This window comes from Lycium barbarum, chromosome 11, assembly GCF_019175385.1.
Source record: "Lycium barbarum isolate Lr01 chromosome 11, ASM1917538v2, whole genome shotgun sequence".
In the NCBI taxonomy this organism is placed as follows: Eukaryota; Viridiplantae; Streptophyta; class Magnoliopsida; order Solanales; family Solanaceae; genus Lycium; species Lycium barbarum.
The window spans coordinates 42,120,559-42,144,632 of NC_083347.1; positions in this window are offsets into that span (position 1 = coordinate 42,120,559).

Sequence of the window (24,074 nt, forward strand, 5' to 3'; positions counted from 1 at the left end):
TATTACGATTATGGTAGCGAATGTTTGGGAGCTGAAACAGAATATGGGAAAAGTAGTAGAAACAAAGGAAATGCTGCCCAATTTTCCCTAAAAATAGCAGTCCGTTCTTATAATTGCTTAGCTAATGACGGCATGAATTCTCTTGAAGGTATACATGAGTGCATCATAGGGGAAGCAAGCAAGCGATAAGAATAGTAAACGTCAAAGGTATGTGAGGCTAGTCCTTTCTTTCTATGGCATGAATCCGATGGTATGATTCTCCTTTCTTTACATGAATTCTTTATATATATACCCCAGAAAGTCAGGAGTCTATGATCATGAATAGCTATATGAGATAAGAGATATGCTATGAGTACAATGATGATAAGCTTGAGTCTAAAGATTCTAGAGTTCATGCTATGGCGTTCCTATAATGCTAATGATGTCGTATGTTGTATGCACTCACCTCATGCATTGTTCCCTCCGAGGTGAGGCAGAATACCACTAAGTTAAGTATGTCTTCTATTGTATACACTCACCTTATGTATTGTCCCTTCAAGGTGAGGTAGAACATTATTAAGTTACAGATGTCTGTTATGGCATACACTCACCTTATACACTACTTCCTTCATGGTGAGGCAGAATACTTATAGATGTCCATAATAAAGTCGGGGGATCACGACCCTACGTCTCCCCGACAAAGTATAGTTGTCCTTGAGTTCTCATGCATGTATTACGATGAGTATATAATGATGAGCATATTATGATGATGATATTACACCGCTCCTATATGGACGGGCAGACATACACACCACTATAGTGGGCAGCTTATACCCCGGACGCGGGAGGCCTGGACGCAGGCTATGATTATCACGCCGCTCCTACATGGACGGGCAGCTTATACATTATCACACCGTACCTATATGGACGGGCAGCTTATAAATTATTGCATACATGAGATGATGATGATTATCAGTAGACAGGGAGACGGCGCAGACCTATAGGAGCTATCAGCAGATTTTCAGGAGCACTCCATTATTCCGGAGGTGCTAATCGGGTTATACTTTTGTGTATATATATATGTATATGTATTTTGGGCATGACGGGGTCTTGTCCCGTCCTTATGTTTAGTACTCCAGTAGAGGCTCGTAGATACGCAGTGTGGGTTAGATGGTCTCACGAGATGCTATTTAGTATGAATGTTATTTTGATGGCCAAGAGGCATATATATAAGTATTTATGTTTTATATGGAATATGATTTTCCTACGATTTGAGTATAAAAGTGATAAAAGAGCATTAAATAAGTATGATGAGACATAGAACGATTGGTGCTCGGTAGTTAGCCCCGGGTACCCATCGCGGCCCCTAGTCGGGTCGTGACAGAGGACTTTTCGGAGCGGTGGTATATTAGCCTCATAAGCCCCTCGTGGGTCACGATTTGTTGACATTCGAATGTGTGTATATCGAGAAGTGGAATAAAGGCCTTGCATTGCATTTACATCCCATTCATTCATTCTTTATGTCGTTGTTGTGGATATTTATATCTGACTTGTCTTATCTTGATTTCTATCTGCTATGTGAGTTTAACTATTAAGTATGATTAATCCTGTATCTTGGACTAATAACAGACTAGGGTGCTTGTGGTATCATAAACCAACCCTCGTTTCCGTTCTGGACTAGGCCGGTCAATGATGCTACTGAGTACCCATTGATTATTGTACTCATGTTATACTTGTTGCACCTTTTTGTGTGCAGATTCGGTCCCCGGTACTAGTGGAGCGCGTGACTACTAGGCTGCCTGTTAGAGCCTTTGCTGAGAGATCGGGGTGAGCACCATGGTTCTGGACAGCTCCGGACTCTCCTCTATCATTTACTTTTTATCTTTCTTCATTCCAGACTGTTCAATTTATGTATTTTAGACTATTTGTACTCCTTAGTAGTCCTTGTATGCGAGTGATATCAGATTTTGGGGATAAGTGTAATAACTTCTTAGTATGTTATTTAAGGTTGTTTAAGACTTGAAAATTGGCTTGTATGATTTATTTTTGCTTTTAGTGTTTCGCTTAATAATGGTATGTTAATGGCTTGTGTTGGCTTACTAGCACGGTGGGGCTAGTGCTATCATGACTTGAGAATTTAGGTCATGAAAAATTGGTATCAGAGCGCTAGGTTAATCGATCTCACCGATACAAGTACTGTCTATTAGAGTCTCGCGGATGGGTGCGAAGAGCTCCATGCTTATCTTCGGGAGGCTATAGGACATTTAGGAAAAGTCTTATCTTTTATTCCTTATCGTGCATATTTGCTTCTAATGTGTTATAAGAAGTTTTCGTTTTATTCTCTCACAGATGGTGAGGACACGATAAGCTGTAGCAGGTGATCAGGGTCCAGCAACAGCTCTCTTACCTGCTCCCCGAACTGTTAAGAGACGTAGGGCGGGAAGTAGAGGTCGAGGCCGGGCTGGAGCCCGTGTTGCTAGAGCACCTGCAGCCTCTTATGATCCTATTTAAGAGGTATCTCCCGAGCCAGAGGGTGCCCAGGTAGAGGGTGAGGAGCCCGTGGATGTACGGGGTCAGGCTCCCCCAGTTCTCACTACTACAGATGTGACGCAGGACGCCAATCCGCTTTCTGAGTTACTTTGAGGGGATAGCTGAGGAAGGCATAATACCAACTCCTTCTAAGAAATCTCAGACTTGGGTAGGAGCACAGTCTCCCGAGAAGGTAGCCGCAGATTTCAGGACTCCACGAGCATGGCTAGCCGCCGCTGTGGCTCCTCCGATTCTTCGAGTCCCAGCTTCGGGTGTTGCTCCAGGTGTTGTTGCTACAAGTGTTGTTTCTTTAGGTATAGCTCTTCCGGGTATTGTTGCACGGCCAACAATTGAGCCTTCTATGACAATTAAGGAACAACAGAGGTGGGACAAGTTTGACAAGATGAAACCGCCTACTTATGATGGACATCCAGATGTAGATGCTTATGGGTTCTTAGTTAGTTGTCACGAGAGGTTAGACAACCTTGAACTAGTGCAGTCAAATCGTGTGGGGTTTTTGGCAATGCAGATGGGTTATCCCGCCACCTAGTGGGGGAGTGTGTTCATAGAGATGAGGCCCATTGGATCAGCTCCGCTCACCTAGGATGAGTTCTCGAGAGTCTACTTAGAGAAGTGGGTCCCATTTGCATGAGGAGAGGCGTGAGAGGTTTTACCATCTTGAGCAGGGGACTATGAGTGTCACAGAGTATGAGATTGAGTTTCATGCCTTATCCCGCCATGCTCCAATCATTCTACCTATCGAGACGGAGAGGATTCGCAAGTTCATTCGAGGCATAACTTATCATCTTAAGGTTGCTGCTACTTTTGTTGCCACTTTGGGCCAGAGCCTTTAGGGTGTTGTTGATGCTATACGAGGTATGAAGACTATTAGGCGCCAGGAGTTTTAAAGGTTCCTTTTTCTAGAGGTCGTGATTATCAGAGTAGGGGCCACTGTCCTCAGTTCAGTCGGCAAGTTCAACAAGCTATTCAGCCTTCTCATAGTGGTTCTTTTGGTCGTAGCGGGTACAGTCCGAGACAGGCTCCCTGTCATCGCACTCTCGGCCCGGATGGTATGGTAGTTACTCTATTTATTCTCAGCAGCCAGCAGCCCATGGTGGGTGTTGTGAGTGTGGTCAGGTTGGACATTATGCCAGGGATTTCCCCAGGGTCCAACATGTTACACCTCATAGCTTTGTACATTGAAATTCGTTAGATTCTAGCGGCTCAATTGTAAACACTAAATTTATTTTGTAGGGTATATGAGATTATATGTGACTATCTTATGGTTATGAGGGTTTAAGTTCATGTAATAGGTTATGGAAGGATTGGAGAACAAGTGCATTAAGGAAATTAAGGTTGTTGGAACTTTTGAGAAACGATGGGCGAGGTTTGGTACGACAAATTTTGTCTAACTTGAGGAAGGAATATCTCCTAGTATATTAGGAGATTTGAAGTGAATCAAAGCCTAAATTGAAGTTCATGAAGTGTAATTTCCAAAGCAACAAACCGCGCGTCGATCCGACATCAGAATCAAACGTTATGAGAATTTCAAGACGGACTGCCGGAGCAGGAAATAACCCTGCATGAACGTGCCTGGGAGTGGAGCGAATGCGAAGGGAAGCCACTAGGCAACTCTTCGCGAACATGTCCAAGGTGGCGCGAATGCGAAGGACAAAAATTGAGTCGGTACCAACCGACTCTAAAACAATATAAAAGGGGACATACCCTCTTATTTTCATCCAACAACCCTCAAACAATATCCCAAATTCCCTGGAATGATCTCCCAAGTTCCACCCATAAAGTGTAGCCCAAATTAAGTGAAATCTCTGGATTTAGGTTCAGATAGCCTATAGTTGTGATTATAGTATCGTTTGCGAAGGATTATAGCTTGGATTCAAGGTGTATATTTAAGATATTGCGGCTCTAGTGGGAATAAGGTAAGAATCTCTCCTTATTTATATGATTTAGGTCCATTTACGAAGATAGAGCTATTTAATGGTCGTATAATGAATTAGTTGGTTGAGAAATCGGATAAACATTGTGTGGGATGTTTTATGGAGTATTTTGGTATTGATGATGATGTTAGTGTTGTTGTAGTTGTAGTTGGTATTGTGATTTCGGGTTAGGGATATAAATAGGGGAGATGTTGCCCGAATTTCGGCAGATTCTAAAAGGATTTAATTTGAAGGATTAAGACAAGCATGTGACGATAAGCTTAACAATAATACGAACTCTCTTGAATATAGATTTACGAGCTTGCGAGGATAAGCATTAAGTAGTTAAGGAGACCAAAAAGTTGTGTAAGGCTAATCCCTTTCTTTCTATAGGCATGATTCTTTTCTTATGAAACCATAAATGACTTCCATAATATCCTTATCCCTAAAAATCTAGAAGTCCATAATTCTAAAAGCTCTTGTGATGCTAAAGCTAGATGTTTTCTACGAAGATAATGATGATGATTATGATGATCCCATTTCTAGAAATTCCAAAGTTTATTAATTTGATGCTACTATGAGATTATTGAGCTTATTTCATGATTTTCTTGGTCTTATTCATTGTTGTTGATCTCACCTTATGATAATTGTCCCTTCAAGGTGAGATATAGCAATGACGATTGTTCCATAAAATAAATCGGAGGCTACCGACCTTACATCACTCCGATAGAGTTCTAGCTTTTATTTGGGCTCTCATGCATGCTACTTATATTATATATGTATATTCTATATGTACGTATGGGATATGGGAAAAGGTAAGGCATTATATACGCATAGCCACCTGATCAGTTGGTATACTAAGATATCGTCCTAGATGTCAGATTCCCGGACGGGGGATATATGGGAATGGATCGGGCTGCACGTTCCTCAACAATATGTTTATACATTCATGGATCGGGTTGCACGTTACACAACACTACTATTATGATATATATGCATGAAAAATAGTTTCTTTAAAAGGCTAAGCATGCTTGGTATCTGCCTTAAAAGGCTTATAGATGTACATGTTATTTCCTTATTCCATGTCATGTTTCATATCTCTTATTATGTTGGTAGTCATGCCTTACATACTCAGTACATTATTCGTACTGACGTCCTTTCTTGTGGACGCTACGTTCATGGCCGGCAGATAGACGGACCAGACCCTTAGGAGCTTTATCACCGAAGTCTCAGGAGAGCTACACTTGCTTCTATAGGTTATTGGTACCACTCTTTTGTATATATACTTGGCCATAGAGAAGACCTGCCCCGTCTTTATGGATTCCTATATTCAATGTAGATGCTCGTAGACATGTGTGGATAGTTAGAAGTTTCATAACCTTATCAGTTCATATTGTTGTATATATTTTGGCAGCCTCGTTGGCATATGTTTATGAACATAGTTGTTGACGATCATATAGAGATATGCCTTTATCTTGTGATATGTGCCCTTACAGGGTATGACGCCTATGATCTATCTTTGTGCCCCACCTAGAAATGATTATAAGATGTATGTTCGGAGGTGCCCGGTAGGTTAGGTTCGGGTGCCTGTCATGACCCTCTAGTTGGGTCTTGACAAAAGTGGTATCAGAGCAGTTCGTCCTAGGGTATGTGTACGAGCCGTGTCCGGTAGAGTCTTGTTTATGGGTGTGAAGTGTGCCACACTTATAAACAGCAGGTTGCAGGGCATTTATGAATGTTTGACCTTTCTTTCTTATCCTAGATCGTGTAATAGAGCTATGTTATCAGGACCCCCCTCCCCCTTCCTAATCGTGCGTTATGATTTCAGCGATGCCGGTGAAGAGGAAAGCTACAGCGCCCAAAAGTGCAAGACGGTGGCCGAAAGGAGGACGAAACGGGAGCCACCGGCTGAGATAGAGAAGGGTGAGTCCTCTCACGAGGTTCAATCTCGAACCTCTCATACGCCACCCATTTCAGAGGAGTAGGAAGGGGCTTCGGTCGAGCTCCAGCACCCCCAGTTCCTTCACCAGATGCCTCAGGCCAGCAGATGAGAGAGGCCATTCAATTGTTGACCCAGTTAGTCACCTTTCAGGCCTAGCAACAGGGTGCGGGCCAGAGTGTTAGAGCGGTCAGTGCAAGGGCCCGTGATTTTATTAGCATGAACCCTCTAGAATTTCTTGGGTCAAAATCGAATGAAGACCCGCAGGGCTTTATAAATGAGATGCTGAGGACGCTGTGGATAATTCATGCTTCTACTACTGAGTCAGCAGAATTGGCTTCTTATAGATTGCAGGATGTAGCCGTCCATTGGTACAACACTTGGACGTCTTCGAGAGGGGTAAATACACCTTCCCCGGTATGGCAAGAGTTCGTAGATGCCTTTCTCCGACATTATTTGCCACTGGAGGTTCGGCGGGCTAGAGCTGACAAGTTCCTGAATCTTAAGAAAGGGAATATGACTGGTCAAGAGTATAGTCTTCGCTTTAATTCCCTGGCTAGGGATGCTCTAGCCATGGTAGCCAATATGAGGGATCATGTACACCGGTTCGTGAGCGGTTTGGGGCCAAATTTGATTAAAAAGTGCTTGACGGCCTCACTTCAGGATGGGATGTATATTGCTTGTATTCAGGCTCATGCCCAAAATCTGGAAGAGCAATAGCAGCCGCAAAGGGGTGAGCGTAGTTATGATAGAGGTTAGTAAGAGAGCCAGATCCTCAAGTACTGGCAGTGATTTCAGAGGAGGTTAGAGGCAGTAGTATTCCAGGCATTCAGGCCAATCAGTGGCTAGTGTACCTCCTCGATTTGCAGGTAAGAGATTTGATCATTCCATTTATTTCGGAGCGGATCAGAGCTCCAGAGTTTCGGGTTCCAAGTATACAGGTGGATCCGGTCCGACCAGACCGCCCTTACCATAACCACGGTGCAATCAATGTGGTAAGACACATTTGGGACAGTGCTGCCAAGGTTCAGACGCCTGTTATGCTTGTGGTCGGATTGCTCATATGATGCGTGACTATCCGTTGAGGAATGGTAGAGATGAGGTCCAGCCCGCAGGATCAGTAGCTGGTTCTTTATTGTCTGTACACCCTTCGGGGCAAGGTTCGCAGGAACTAGCAGGCCGAGGTAGAGGCAGAGGGGGAGCATCCAGTTCAAGTGGCTCTCAGAATCGCATTTATGCATTAGCTGGATGGCAGGATCTTGAGTCTTCCCCTGACGTTGTCAGAGGTATATTATCAGTATCCTCTTATGATGTATATGCATTGATTGATCCGGGATCTACTTTATCATATATTACTCCGTATATTACTGATCGTATCGGGGTGAAACCTGAGCCAATCAAACCTTTTGAGGTTTCTACACCTGTAGGTGACCCAATGGTAGCTAGGTGGGTATATAGGAATTGTGTGGTTGTAGTTTTCGACCGTTATACTATGGTTGATTTACATGAATTGAAAATGTTAGATTTTGATGTTATTATGGGTATGGATTGTCTGGCCTCCTATTACACCAATGTCAATTGAAGAACAAAGGTGGTTCGACTCCAGTTTCTGGGAGAACCAGTTTTAGAATGGAAAGCCAATACAGCATCCCCAAGAGGTAGGTTTATTTCCTATCTCAAAGCGAGGAAGATGATCGCTAAGGGCTATATCTATCATTTAGTCCGAGTTCAAGACACAGAGGGAAAACAGCCAACTTTGTAATCTGTCCCAGTAGTGAATGAATTTCCAGATGTATTTTCGAACGAGCTTCCAAGTCTTCCACCAGAATGGGAGATTGAGTTTCCCATTGATGTGTTACCGGATACTAAGCCCATATCAATTCCTCCTTGTCGAATGGCCCCCACGGAATTGAAGGAGTTAAAGGAACAATTAAAACATTTGCTAGAAAAAAGCTTTATTAGGCCTAGTTCATCACCGTGGGGAGCACCTGTGCTGTCTGTACGAAAGAAAGATAGTTCCTTGCGGATGTGCATTGACTATAGGCAATTGAATAAGGTGACCATAAAGAATAAATATTCGCTTCCAAGGATTGATGATTTGTTCGACCAATTGCAAGGAGCCAAGTGGTTTTCGAAAATAGATCTAAGATCGGGATACCACCAAGTGAGAGTTAAGGAAGAGGACATCCCGAAAACAGCCTTCAGAACTAGATATGGTCATTATGAGTTTCGGGTAATGTTGTTTGGATTGACTAATGCACCGGCGGTGTTTATGAATTTGATAAATAGTGTGTTTAGACCTTTCCTAGATCTATTCGTGATTGTGTTCATCGATGATATTCCAGTATATTCCTGATCGGAGGCAGAGCATGCGGATCATCTACGTACTGTTCTTGGAATTCTTCAAACTTGAGAACTATATGCCAAGTTTTCAAAATGTGAGTTTTGGCTGGACTCTGTAATTTTTCTGGGATACATTTCGAGTAGATGCCCAGAAGATTGAAGATGTAAAGAATTGGCCAAGGCCTACAATGCCCACGGAGGTCCGTAGTTTCCTAGGGCTGGCCGGTTACTACAGAAGATTTGTAGAAGGATTTCCTCCTATTTCGGTACCACTGATGAAGCTGACTGAGAAATCAGCTAAATTCCAGTGGACGGACGCGTGCGAGCGCAGTTTTCATGAGCTGAAGGATAGGTTGACTTCGGCCTCAGTCCTGACAATTCTCGAATGATCGAAGGGATATGTTATCTATTGTAATGCCTCAGGTGTTGGGCTAGGTTGTGTGGTGATGCAGCATGGTAAAGTTATTGCTTATGCTTCAAGGAAGTTGCGGAAACAGAAGAAAAACTACCCGACTCATCACCTAGAATTGGCTACAGTTATTCATGCATTGAAAATATGGAGACATTATTTATATGGTGTTCATGTTGACATTTATACGGACCACAAGAGTCTCCAATATATTTCCAGATAGAAGGAATTGAATTTACGGCAAAGGCGGTGGTTGGAGCTATTGAAAGATTATGATGTGAGTATTTTATATCATCCTGAAAAGGCGAATGTAGTTGCTGATGCTCTTAGCCTCAAGTCTATGGGCAGTCTGTATGATGTTCAGTCGGAGAAGAGGGAGATAGCTCGCGAGCTTCAACATTTAGCAAGACTAGGAGTTAACTTAATGAACTCAGTAGTGCGGGAGTTACTGTCCAGAACCCAGCTGTTTCATCCTTAGTAGAGGAGGTAAAGAGGCATTAATGTGAGGTCCCCATGTTAGTTCATTATAGGGATGCACCTCCTCCTCATAAGAAGAAGTCACCATTTGAGGTTCTTGCAGATGGAGTTCTCAAGTATCAAGGCAAATTATGTGGTCCTGATGTTGCAGGGTTACGACGACAGATTCTGGACGCAGCCCGTCATTCCCGTTATTCTATTCATCCAGGAGAAACAAAAATGTATGATGATCTCAAGTCAATATATTGGTGGGATGGAATGAAGAAAGATATAGTGGAGTTTGTAGCTCAATGTTCTAATTGTCAACAGGTGAAAATTGAGCATCAGAAACCTGGAGGATTATTGCAAGCTATGGAAATTCCAACATGGAAATGGGAAGTGATTAATATGGACTTCATTACAGGCTTGCCTCGTTCCCGGCGAAAGTAGGATTCTATATGGGTAGTTGTGGTTAGACTCACAAAATCAACTCATTTTCTACCAGTCAAAACTACGTACTTAGTAGAAGTTTATGCAAAGCTGTATATCAAAGAAATAGTACAACTCCATGGTGTTCCATTATCCATTATCACAGAAAGAGGAGCACAATTTACGGCTAATTTCTGGAAGTCCTTTCAAGAAGGTTTGGGAACTCAGGTAAGACTTAGCACAGCGTTTCATCCACAAACTAACGGGCAAACTGAGCGCACTTTTGAGACCCTTGAAGATATGCTACGGGCATGCGTATTAGACTTCAGAGGTAATTGGGATGATCATTTGCCGCTTATTGAGTTTGCATATAACAATAGTTACCACTCTATCTTTCAAATGGCCCCATATGAAGTTCTATATGGGAAGAAGTGTAGATTGCCTATTGGATGGTTCAAAGTAGGGGAGACAAAGTTAGTGGGCCCAGACTTGATCCAGCAAGCGGTGGAAAAGATTAAGCTTATTCAGGATCGACTATTAACAGCCCAAAGTCATCAGAAATCCTATGCAGACAATCGTCGACGAAACTTGGAATTTCAAGTTAACGATTGGGTATTGTTGAAAGTGTTGCCGATGAAAGGTGTAATGAGATTTGGCAAGAAGGGAAAGCTCAGTCCTCACTATATTGGACCTTACAAGATTGTGTGCAAGGTAGGACAAGTAGCTTATGAGTTAGATTTGCCTTCGGACTTGGAGTCAGTCCACCCAATTATTCATGTGTCAATGCTTCGTAAGTGCGTTGGAGATCCTTCCAGAATTGTACCTATAGATGATGTCCAAGTTACAAAGAAATTGTCCTATGTAGAAGTACCCATTGCCATTCTAGATAGGCAAGTTCGGAGACTCAGAACTAAAGACGTAGCCTCAGTTAAAGCTCTATGGAGAAACAATAACAGAGAAGAAAACTTGGGAAGTAGAGGAAGATATGAAGTCTAAATATCCGCTTTTGTTTCCACTCCCAGAAGAAGTTCAGATGGCGACATCATTGACTTTAGGTGCGTAATGCGTTCCTTTTAAAGTTCCTTGGCCGTGTGGGGCCGTTATTGTTGTTGTTGTAGGCACCGTATATTTTGGGTTGATTGTGACAGGATAGTAGTGGTATAATTATAGGGGAAACTTTGGCAAAATTCTCGTAGAATTCCTAAGTTCGAGGACGAATGTTTCTAAGGGGGGAGGAATGTTACACCTCGTAGCTTTGTACATTGAAATTCTTCAGATGCTAGCGGCTCAATTGTAAACACTGGTGTTATATTCTAGGGTCTATGAGATTATATGTTCCTATGTTATGGTTATGAGGGTTTAAGTTCATGTAATAGGTTATGGAAGGATTGAAGAACAAGTGCATTAAGGAAATTAAGGTTGATGGAACTTTGGAGAAGAGATGGACGAGGTTTGGTACGACAATTTTGGTCTAATTTGAGGAAGGACTATCTCCTAGTATATTAGTAGTTTTGAAGTGAAACAAAAGCCTAAATTAAAGTTCATGAAGTCTAGTTTTCAACGCAACAAACCGCGCTTCGATCCAATAGCGGAATCAAACGTTATGAGTATTTCAAGACGGACTGCCAGAGCAGGGAATAACCTTGCATGAACGAGCCTGGGAGTGGCGCGAACGCGAGGGGAAACCACTAGAAAACTCTTCGCCAACACGCCCAAGGTGGCGCAAACGCAAAGGGCAAAAATTGAGTCGGTGCCAACCGACTCTAACACAATATAAAAGGGATTTACCCCCTTATTTTCATCCAACACCCCTAAAAAAATATCCCAAATTCCCTGGAACGTTCTCCCAACTTCCACCCATAAATTTTAGTCAAATTAAGTGAAACCTCCGGATTTAAGTTCGGATGGCATATAGTTGCGATTATAGTATCGCTTTGCGGAGGATTATTGCTTGGATTCAAGGTGTATATTGACGATATTGCGGATCTACTGGGAATAAGGTAAGAATATCTCCTTATTTATATTGATTTAGGTCCTTATCTATATTGATTTAGGTCCACTTCGGAGCGGCAGTTTATTGGTACCACTCTTTTGTATGTATACTTGGGTATGGCGGAGTCCTGCCCCATCTTTATGGATTCCTATATTCTATGTAGAGGCTCGTAGACATGTGTTGTCAGTTAGAAGTGTCATAACCTTATCAGTTCATGTTGTTGTATAATATTTTGGCAGCCTTGTTGGCTTATGTTTATGGACATAGTTGTTGATGATTATATCGAGATGTGCCTTTATCTTGTGATATGTGCCCTTATAGAGTATGACGCCCATGAGCTAGCTTTGTGGCCCACCTAGAAATGATTATAAGATGTATGTTCAGAGGTGCTCGATAGGTTAGCTCCGGGTGCCCGTCATGGCCCAGTGGTTAGGTTATGACACGACAGGGTAGTTCGCACCCCAGTTCTCAGGGTTTTACTCCGAGACCAGCTAGTAAGCCATCGAAAGATAGTTCAAAGAGAGGAAGAGAGATTTCTCATTCGGGTAGGAATGGCACCTAGACCGGATATAGAGGTGGTCGTGGGGGTTCACAGTCTGATGGAGTTATGCATTTTCGGGTAGACCCGAGGTAGAGGACTGAAATGCTGTGATCACAGTTACTATTTTCGCTTGTCACCGGTCGGCTATTGCCTTATTCGATTCGGGTTCAGCTTATTCGTATGTGTCCACTTACTTTGTGTCGGGTTTAGCTATGTTGTGTGAGTCTCTTGATGTTCATGTTTATGTTTCTACTCCGGTGGAGAGTCTGTAGCGGTGGATCGGGTGTACCGATCCTGTGTAGTTACTTTGATGGGTTATGAGACTTGGGTTGACCTGATGATTTTAGATATGTCCGACTTTGATGTCATTTTAGGCATGAGTTGGTTATCCTCGTACTACGCGATCTTGGATTGTCAAGCTGAGACAGTTACTTTAGCCATGTCTGGGATTCCTAGGTTAGAATGGAAGTGTATGGTTAGCCACGCGCCTAAGCGGTTAGTGTTATTTCTTAAAGCTCGATGGATGATGGAGAAAGGGTGTCTTTCCTAGCTTGCTTATATTCGTGATACCAGTGCCGAGACTCCTCCATTTGAGTCTGTACCGATTGTGAGAGAGTTTCCAAAGGTTTTCTTGCTGATCTTTTGGGTGTTGCTCCGAACCGGGATATTTATTTCTGTATCGATGTGGAGCCTGGTACCGGGGCCATTTTTATCCATCCCTATCGGATGGCTCCTGCAAATTTGAAGGAGTTGAAAGAATAATTGCAGGAAATGTTGAGCAAAGAGTTTATTCATCCTAGTGTGTCCCCGTCGGGTGCACCGGTGTTACTCGGGAAGAAAAATAATGGATCCATGAGGATGTGCAATGATTATAGGCAGTTAAACAAGGTCACTATCAAGAACAAGTATCCCATTCCTAGAACTGATGACCTATTCGACCAGCCTCAGGAAGCGTCAGTCTTTTCCAAGATTGACTTGAGATCCGAGTATCATCAGCTTAAGATCCGGACAGAGGATATTCTCAAGACAGCGTTTTGAACTCGTTATGGTCATTATTAGTTTTTGGTTATGTGTTTTGGGTTGACTAATGCTCCTGCAGCGTTTATGGAGTTGATGAATGATGTCTTCCCACCGTATTTGGACTCTTTTTTTATTGTATTCATCGATGATATCTTGATCAACTCTAGGAGTAGGGAGGAGCACGAGGGGCATTTAAGGATTGTTCTTGGGATTCTGAAGGAGAAGGGGCTTTATGCTAAGTTCTCCAAGTGCTAATTTTGGCTTGGTTCTCTGGCCTTTTTGGGACACTTGGTGTCCAAGGATGGTATTATGGTTGATCTACAGAAGATTGAGGTTGTTCGTGATTGGGCAAACCTACTACAGTTTCAAAAGTTTTGAGTTTTGTTGGTATGGCTAGTTCCTATAGGCGATTTGTTGAGGGATTTTCTGCTATAGCATTTTCCCTGACTATATTGACCCAAAAGGTTGTTCCTTTTCAGTGGTCAGATGAGTGTGAGGTGAGCATCCGAAGGCTTAAGACCTTGTTGACTTCAACTCCCATTTTGACTCTTCCTGTGGAAAGAGGGGGCTTTACCGTTTATTGTGATGCTTTGAGGTTGGGTCTTGGTTGTGTTCTCATGCAAAAAGGGAAAGTCATAGCCTATGCTTCTAGGCAATTGAAGGTGCAGCACAAGAAAAACTACCATGTTCATGACTTGGAGTTTTCGATGGTGGAGTTTGCTTTGAAGATTTGGATGCACTATCTTTATGGTATGCATTGTGAGGTTTTCACTGATCATAAGAGTCTTCAGCACATATTCAATCAAAAGGATCTTAACGTGAGGTTGCGAAGGTGGTTGTAGTTACTGAAGGACTATGATATATCTATTCTTTATCATCCGGGCAAGGCTAATGTTGTCACAGATGCCTTGAGTCAGAAATCTGTTAGTATGGGTTGCCTTGCATGGCTTCAGATTGGGGAGCGACCTTTGGCCGAGGACATACAGAGTTTGGTAATTCCTTGGTTAGACTTGATATATCTGAACCTGGAAGGGATCTGGCTTGTGTGGAGGCGCGGTCTTCTTTATTGGAGCAAATTCGAGCGTAACACTTTCATGATCAAAAGTTGTGCAAAGTTTGGGATAAAGTGTTAAAAGGAAATGCTCGAGAAGCAAGACTTGATGAAGAAGGGATTTTGAGGATCAAAGGACGAGTGTGTGTGCCTCGGACTGGAGACCTGACTAGATTGATTATGGAGGAGGCTCACAGCTCGAGGTGTTCTATTCACCCAGAAACTATGAAGATGTATCGGAATTTGAAACAACACTACTGGTGGTGTAGCATGAAGAGTGATATTGTGAAGTTTGTGTCTCGGTGCTTGAATTGTCAACAAGTGAAGTATGAACACCAAAAGTCTAGTGAGATTTTTCAGAGGATGCCCATTCCTGACTGGAAGTGGGAAAGGATTGCTATGGACTTTATGGTACGGTTGCCACTGACTTTGAGCAAGTTTGATTCTGTTTAGGTGATTGGGGATCGTTTGACTAAGTCAGCTCATTTCATTGTTGTTCAAACGACTTATACTTCTGAGAAGCTGGCTAAGATCTACATTCGTGAGATTTTCGTTTGCATGGAGTGCCCGTTTCCATCATTTCTGATAGAGGGACTCAGTTCACCTCTCACTTGTGGAAGAATTTGCAAAGGGAGTTAGGTCCTCGGGTTAAGTTGAGCACAACATTTCATCCTCAGACTAATGGTCAGTCTGAGCGAACTATCCAAGTTTTGGAAGATATGTTGATAGCATGCGTGATTGATTTTGGTGGTCATTAGGACCAATTCCGGCCATTGGCTGAGTACGTTTACAAGAACAATTAGCATTCGAGTATCGACATGGCTCTATTTGAGGCCTTGTATGGTAGGAGATGTCGATCTCCAATTAGATGGTTTGATTCCTTTGAGGTGAGGCTTTAGGGGTATAGACTTGCTTAGAGATTCATTGGACAAAGCTAAGATTATTCAGGATAGGCTTCTCAACGTTCAGAGTAAGCAAAAGAGTTGTGCGGACTAGAGATTTTGTGATTTAGTGTTTATGGCGGGTGATCGGGATTTTCTTAAGGTTTCACCCATGAAGGGTGTGATGTGGTTTGGAAAGAAAGGAAATTTGAGTCCTCGTTACGTTGGCCCTTTTGAGATTATTCAGAGATTTAGAGATGTTGCTTATGAGTTAGCACTACCTCCTGCTTTGTCGAGTCTTCATCCGGTGTTCTATGTCTCTATGCTCAAAAAATATGTTTTGAATGGTTCTCAAGTGATTAGATGGGACTCGGTGATGCTTGATCATAACTTGTCCTTTAAAGAGGAGCCGATTGCTATCTTGGACTGGTAGATTCGTAAGTTGAGGTCCAAGGAAATTTCTTCTATGAAGGTTCAATGGAGAGGTCGTCCGATAGAAGAGGCGACTTGGGAGACCGAGTTGGATATGAGGGCGAGGTATCCTCAGCTTTTTGATGCCCCAGGTACGTCTTTTCCTCTTTTCTTTTCTTTTATGTTAGAGGATGAACGTGTGTTTTAGTGGTGGATGATGTAACGACATGTTAGGTCGTTTTGGTTGTTTTTCTGTTTTGCCTATTTTGCCCTTGTGAACCCGCCCCTTTGCTTTTTTTAGTTTGTTGTATAGTGGGCTTGGTTGGCACAATTCTCGAGGTGGTCAAAATATCTTGAGTTGGAAAATTGCTAAGTTAAAGAATCTTTAAGTGCTAGGTTGACTTTAGGCATCATCCGGCCATGCTGACCCTAATAATCCCGAAGATGTACCTCATTTTTACTGATTTGCGATCAACTGTACCTTTTATTGACTCTTCCATTTCTCAATTTCCATCAGTTCACATACACCACCACCATCTGACCAGTACTCGAACCCACTCAATAGTATACCGCATAACCATAAGGCTTGCAAACTAGCTGAGTCAATCTCGGAGATAGTAATAGGACACACACTTTACACCCTAGAGTTCTCTTACCTTACTCTACTCTAAAACTGATTACTTTCTAAATCCAACGTATCACATACACAGTCCTACTAATGTCCTCATGTATCTCCACCCCGGTGCCCTTGATAAAATTCTCTTAATGCTACTCGCCTGCTAAGAATCACCTCTTGTCTTACTTGTTGAACCGGTACACCTCTAACAAATCATGCGATTATCCCCCTCGTTCGATCAATTCCGTAAAGTCATAACACCAATAATAGCAGGAACTAGCCGAAACTTACACAATCGGTACAATAGTTACACCCCTTGTCCAAGAGTAGATGCAACACCTGATGGCTCCTTGAGTACTAAAACTTCACACTTGTCTAACACTATAGTCATTTTTATTAGTCAACCACTGGCTCTTATTGGCCTACGGCATAACCCAACATACCAACTCAACAATGAACCCTTATGTATATTCTACCATGTATGACCGCAACATAACTCTCAAATCAGCTAGCTCCTGATTCCATGATCCCTTTACCATTCCTCTAAACACGAAGACCCGATGAACACACCCTTTACTGAAGGATCAGGACCACAGCTGCCGAACATCTTATGTCTCCACTCGTCATAGGTAACCTTGGTTTATGATCTAGAACCGATAACCAATTTCCTGAAAGAACCAACAAACCACTAGTTCTTACTCCACCACTACCATATTGCCACATTGAAACCCAACTTAACTTTTCACGACCGAATATGAAATCCACTCTCGTACATATTGCAACCTTATCCTGAAGAGCATGTTAGATACCAATTGTTCCCTTCCTAATAGCAGAGATTGATCTATCTAAATCCTCTTCCTTATGCTCCGTTCCATAATACAAAAAGTACTCTTACCAATATACCCTAACAGATCTTACTTCGTTACACTTTTCCCACAAAAGTCGTCCTTCATGTCCTTATTTTCAACTTCTCTTCTTTATTACACGCGGTCACTATCCTTTTGCCAAATTCGATGAACCTTACTAAACATACACTCATCCCCGTATATCGACATCTAATACACTGCCACTGATGAATCGTTGACCTTCCATTGGTACACCCGTGCCACGCAAACTATCATAAAACCTTGACGATGTTAAAAATTGTTTCTAGACCAATCATACCTCGAACTGATCATTCTTATTAAGCTATAAATGCGCTTCTGCGTCTTTCTAGCGACCCAATGCTGAAAACATGGAGATCAATTGGTCCTCTATACTATCTCTCCCATTTCTCAAGAAAACCCCCACAATAAACAAGTCTTAACCACACTCCCACACAACTGAATCCTCAAGCAAAAGCTAGAAACTAAACTTGGTTACACTCCCGAAGTAGCATGACACATCTCGTACCATACCACAAGAAGTCATACCAAAACCGTTCGCATAAGAATTTACCGACGAGTTCCCACCATCTGTGAGAAAATAAGATAGAAATTCAGATACTAATTGGAATCGACAAGATACCTATTTGAAAGAAGTAGCATGAAGGAATGGAAGAATAGCAAGTTTCCTAAATGTCCTATAGCCCCTCGCAGATAAGTACGGAGCTCATCGTACCGATTCGCAAGACTCTACTAGACATGCTCTTGTACTTATAGACTAGGTAATCTAGGGCTCTGATACCAACTTATCACGACCCAAATCACTGATTGTGCGGGCACCTACCCTTTTCCCACCTGGTAGGCGAACCCGTCCCTTGAAGATTCCTCCAACAACATAAATAAGAAATAAAAGCAATAGAAGTCTAAAATCATAAATAGATAGTAATGCGAAATAAAACAACTACTCAAGAAATCTGGTCTGAATAGTACAAGAGAAACTAAGTATATCTCTCTAGAAAATACAAGTCTAAAGACTCAGAATGGAAATAAGGACAGAGGGATAGGAGAATCTCCGGGCAGCGGATCAGAACATGGCTCAACTTGGAAACTCCAACTGACTGCCTTGGGAACTCACCCACGAAGGCCTGAAGTGGAATCTGTACAAACTGGTCACTCAGAAAAGAATGCAACAAGGTAGCATCAGTACAAACAACAAGTACTGCTAGGCATCATAGGCCGACAACAATTAGATAAGATATATAAAAGAAAGAAACTGAAAGATAGGCATATAAGCAGTCGAATATAGTCACTAAGCACATCCACGTAAGACTTACAGTAATGTGAACCATACTAGATCTCAGTAGTCTACAGTTATAACCTAAGCGGAAACCTCTAGTCCTCTAATCTATCAAGTGTCTAGGTAAGTGATTAACAAGAAAGTAGAATCTCAACTGAATCATCAACCAAGGAATCAATACTGAAACGCACCATGCAATACAATAAATAGAAGAACCAGAATCAGATATATGAGTGGATGTAATATGAAAGCATGTATGATGCAATGCAATGCACTGGCCAATTATTTCATACCGTACACACATGCTACAGACGGAATACCTCCACGTCTCGATAGTCATGACCCATGGGGGGGCCACGAAGTCCATGTTCAAGTCACTCCGCACACAGCCCAGAGATGACTTCCACAACACCAGCCACTCCGCACACAGCCCAGAGATGGCTTCCACATCACTAGCCATTTTGCACACAGCCTAGAGATGGCTACTATATCAAATTTATCCATAGTCACTCAGCACACAGCCCAAAGATGACTTCCCTCCTTCACTTTCTCCATTGGAACCACATCACAGTATCATGAGAAATGCAAGATGAAGTGCATGTATGAATGTCAAATTGAACAATAATCATTAGGGTGAATAAACATACCAACATCCGTAAATCAACCACCGATACAAAGTTATCCCCAAATCTATGCAATGCCACTCTTGGAACAATTTCCCTTTAGACCACATAGGTAAAACCAATTAATATATATGCAGGAGATGCCATATGAAATAGGTGTGTAGCAAACACCATAATATGTAGCCTCGTATATTTCACTTTCCCTCTTATCATTATTAATATCAAATCACATTTCATAGTAATGAATATGGTAGAATGTGTATGAATGATATGCATGATATCAATCTCAAGTGAAATCATATCAAATCTCAATCGTGCCACTACATGAGCACGTATCACAACATTAATACAAAAGAAAGTTCTTTCCTCTATCAATGATTATGTTAAGATAAATGAGAGACAACCTGTCACAACCCGACTAGAGGGCTATGACAGGTACCCGGAGCTGACTACCGAACACCACTAATTATGCTAATCATCATACCCAACCTGAACATACACAATTTCGAAGGCAACATATATATATAGACACACACACACACACACATAAGCCTCAAGGCTACAAAAATGATATACAAAACATACACTGATATATCCATAGGACAACAACTACCCACGCATCCCTATCTACAAGCCTCTACTAGAGTACTGAGACATAAGGACGAGACAGGACCCCGTCGTACCCGAATATATATACACAAAAGAATATGACCATAAGTAGCACCTCCGGAGTAGTGGAGTGCTCCTGTGAATCTGCTGACAAGCTCCTACGGGTCTGCATCGTCTCCCTGTGGGCATGAACACAGCATCCAAAAGAAAAGGACGTCAGTACGAAAAATGTACTGAGTATGTAAGGCATGAATAATACTAGCACAATAAAGAAATAAGGAAACATGAGGTGAAGATATAACCAGCTTAACCTGTAAAAGAAAACACATGTTATGCATATCAAATATACAATCATCGTTAACCCACGTCCGGGTAACTATCGCACGCCGCCCACTAGTGGTGTCATGTCCGACCATCTAGGCACGATGTTATCTCAAGCCGCCCGCCTTAGCGGTGTCATGCCCGGCCGTCTAAGCACGGTGTAGTCATAAGCTGCTCGCCTTAGCCGTGTCATGCTCGGCCATCTAGGCGCGGTGCAATCTCATCATCATACACTTATCATAAAGCATGCATTAGGAATCAATTAAAACTACAACTCTATCGGGGTGACGTAAGGTCGAGAACCCACGATTCCATTATAGAGTAGTCGTGATCATCATGTCTCACCTTGAAGGAACTAGGATTATAAGGTGAGTCTAGCAACAACGAATAACATCAAAGAATCACATAAGGATCATTAGCTTCGTAGAAATATCATATCATGAGCTTTTGAATATCTAGACTTAGACTCATCATCATCATTATCATATTCGTAACATATCTATTATCTTTACCTCGTGAGTAGTTCTTAATAGTCATAGGCTTATAATTTCCGGAATATGAGAAAACCATGAAAAATTAAAGGAATTCATGCCTTAGAAAAAGAAGGGACTAGCCTCACATACCTTTACATCTCTCCAACATTATCAATTAAACGCTTCTCTCCAATGTTCACGATTCTACATTAAAGAGAATTTGTACTAGAATTAGATAATCGGAAACATACTTAAGCTTAAGCTAAAGCTAACGAAAATTGGGCAACATTTCCTTTGTTTCTACAGCTTTCTCCATATCATACAACAACTCCCAAACGTCAACAACACACCCACAATATCATAATCGATAAGCTTCGTCAAGTTAGTCATTATTCAATTTTCAAAATTTCCTCTCAAGGTCATCCATAACCATGGCCATAGTAAAATACCACATTCATCCTCATATAATGCTTCTCCAATATTCTTAATATCATTTATAAGAAGATTATACTCATAGCATCTCAAGAATTAGGATTCATGTCAAACTACTATTCAAGAATACCATTATTTCACAATTGAGCTCCATATTCTACTTTCTTCCATAATCTAAGTCTTTCAACTATTCAATATTCTTAATAACATGAAATGATCATAAAACTCACCTTTGATTGTGTAGGAATGGGTTTTGGATGGAAATGCTTCACTTGAAGAAAACCTAGCTCCACTTCCAAAGAAATTCTTGACTTCCAGCAACTCTAAAGAGCTTTCTTGTCACGACCCAACTGATAAGCCGCGACAAGTACCCGACCATTGCTGGTCAAGCACTCTTATGCCTGTACTTACTTCTCACTGTCTGTCTTGGGCCTATATACAATCTGTAATTGTGCCATACGGTCTCCCAAAATTTCAACATAAAAGACACCGTAGCGGGAACTCACGGCCAACGCGTACATATAAACATAAACACTGATAATAACAACGTGAGCCGATTTGGCCGCCGCACATATATATACTGTACAACAAAATAAGTGCTAACGGGGCTGCATAACAACACGACTACATATTACTGTCTACAGACCTCTATAGAATACAAACTATAGAAATGACATGACAAGGCCCTGCCCTACCCATATATATGTACATAACGGAATAGCATACCACCGGGGTGTAGCTCCGGAACAATGGAGCGTACTGACTGCAGCTGAGCAGAGGTCCTACCGCTGTGAATCGTCTGACTGGCTACCTGATCCTGCGGGCATGAACGCAGCGTCCACAAGAAGGGACGTCAGTAAGAGTAATGTACCGAGTATGTAAGGCATGAACGATAATATAACAAGAGATACAAGTATGGGTAATAACAAAAGGGAAATATATGGCACATCATAGGATGAGAGAGAAACCTGTACATGTGAATGCCTCTTAGGGAGAATGCCATGCATGCTTAGCTTTCTTTGAAAAACATTTCTTATTCATATATACAGAAAATATGCCGAGGTGTCGGCTCCGATCCATTTAGCCACATATGTCCCGCGTCCGGGATGATATCATATTACGCCAACTGACCAGGTGGTAATGCGTCTATAGCGCAACATGTGTCCTTTTCCCCATATTCCCCATATACATATACATGTATCATATATATATATCATATAAGCAGCATACATGAGAGCCCAAAGAAAGTTATGTCTCTATCGGAGTGACGTAAGGTCGGTAACCTCCGATTATATTATGGAATAAACATGATCGTCATGTCTCGCCTTGAAGGAATAATTGTTATAAGGTGAGACTATCAATGAAGAACAACATTAAGAGAACATAGAATAAGATCATAAATCTCATAAGGTGTCAATTCATATATTTTGGAATCTTTAAAAATAGTCATCATGCATAAATAAAATTGAGAAATCAAGAAATAGCCCAACATTCTTATATCGTCATTGAAATCATAAACTTGAACCCTTTAAACATGAAATCATTCTCATCATAGAAAAATATTCTTATCTTTGGCATCCATTGTCATCATGATAAAACGTGTCCATCATCGTTATCACAAGAGCTTACAAAATCATAAACCTCTATTTTGGAAAAATACGGACGTTTTGGAAAATATTTGCGGGTTATCGGGAAAGGAATCATTCTTTGGAACCATAAACGTCTAACATTTGAAAACAAAGAAGTTATGGAAACATATATGGAATTATAATCATAGGAATCATGCCTTTGAAAGAAAGGGACGAGACTTAACATACTTGTTCAATCTCCTATTACCTGCGCTTATTCGTCCGAGCTCGTAAATATACATTCAAGAGGATTCGCACTACGTTAGTCTCCATATCACACACTTATTCCGAGTTTCAATTTAAACCATTTTATATTCTATCGAAAATCGGGCAGCATCTCCCCTGTTTATATGCCCAGCCCGAATCTCAGTTCATCAACCAACAACAACAACAACAATACCAACATCAATAATAACATCACCCATATCAAAGTATTCCATAAAATATCCCACACGCTGTTTTCCAACTTCCATAACTAATCAATTCACTACACAATCATTTATTCGTTCTATGTTCGTGAATAAGCCAATATTAACACAAATAGGAAGAGATCCATACCTTTATCCCTTTAATATTGCTTTATATTCACTTTTCCATGCTAAGTTTAGGCCACTACACGCCGCTATATGATTCTGCAACAATAACTATACACTATCCGGGACGGAATTTGGAACTTATACCTGGTTTGGGCAAAAAGGTGGGTGTGGGAAGGTTGGGGAATTTTCCAGAATTTTTGGGGGTCTTTGGCTGAGAAATGGGGGGATAAGCCCCTTTTTATAACGGTTCAGGTTCTGCCAGAACCGACATAAAAAACCTTCAGCCTGATCGCGCCCCCTTTGGGCGCGTTCGGGCAGGTCTAAATATTCTGACTGGATGTCCGTTCAGTAAAAAGGTCATAACTCTTGATCCCGATAGCGTGTGAGGGCCCACTACCTATGGTTGGAAATCTAATTTAATTATCTACAACTTTTATTCTTTGTGGTTTTTCAAATTCCAAACTTATAATACCATTTTGGCCCCTCCACGTCAGATAACCCGAAAATGTTTTCTTAAATCGCCAATTGAAGGGCTTATGCCCATATTTGGCTTACGGTTCCTTCTTAGGACTTGCTCAACTTTCCATGTACTACTCGTATGTCTCTTTATATGTCCTTTATAAAAATCCGGTATGTGGGCCCCGCTTAGCTTGCCGCAACGAGGGCTTTTCATCTAGTGACATATGAACCAATTCACACCATATGGTCTCCAAATGTCATATATATATATATATATATATATATATATATATATATATATA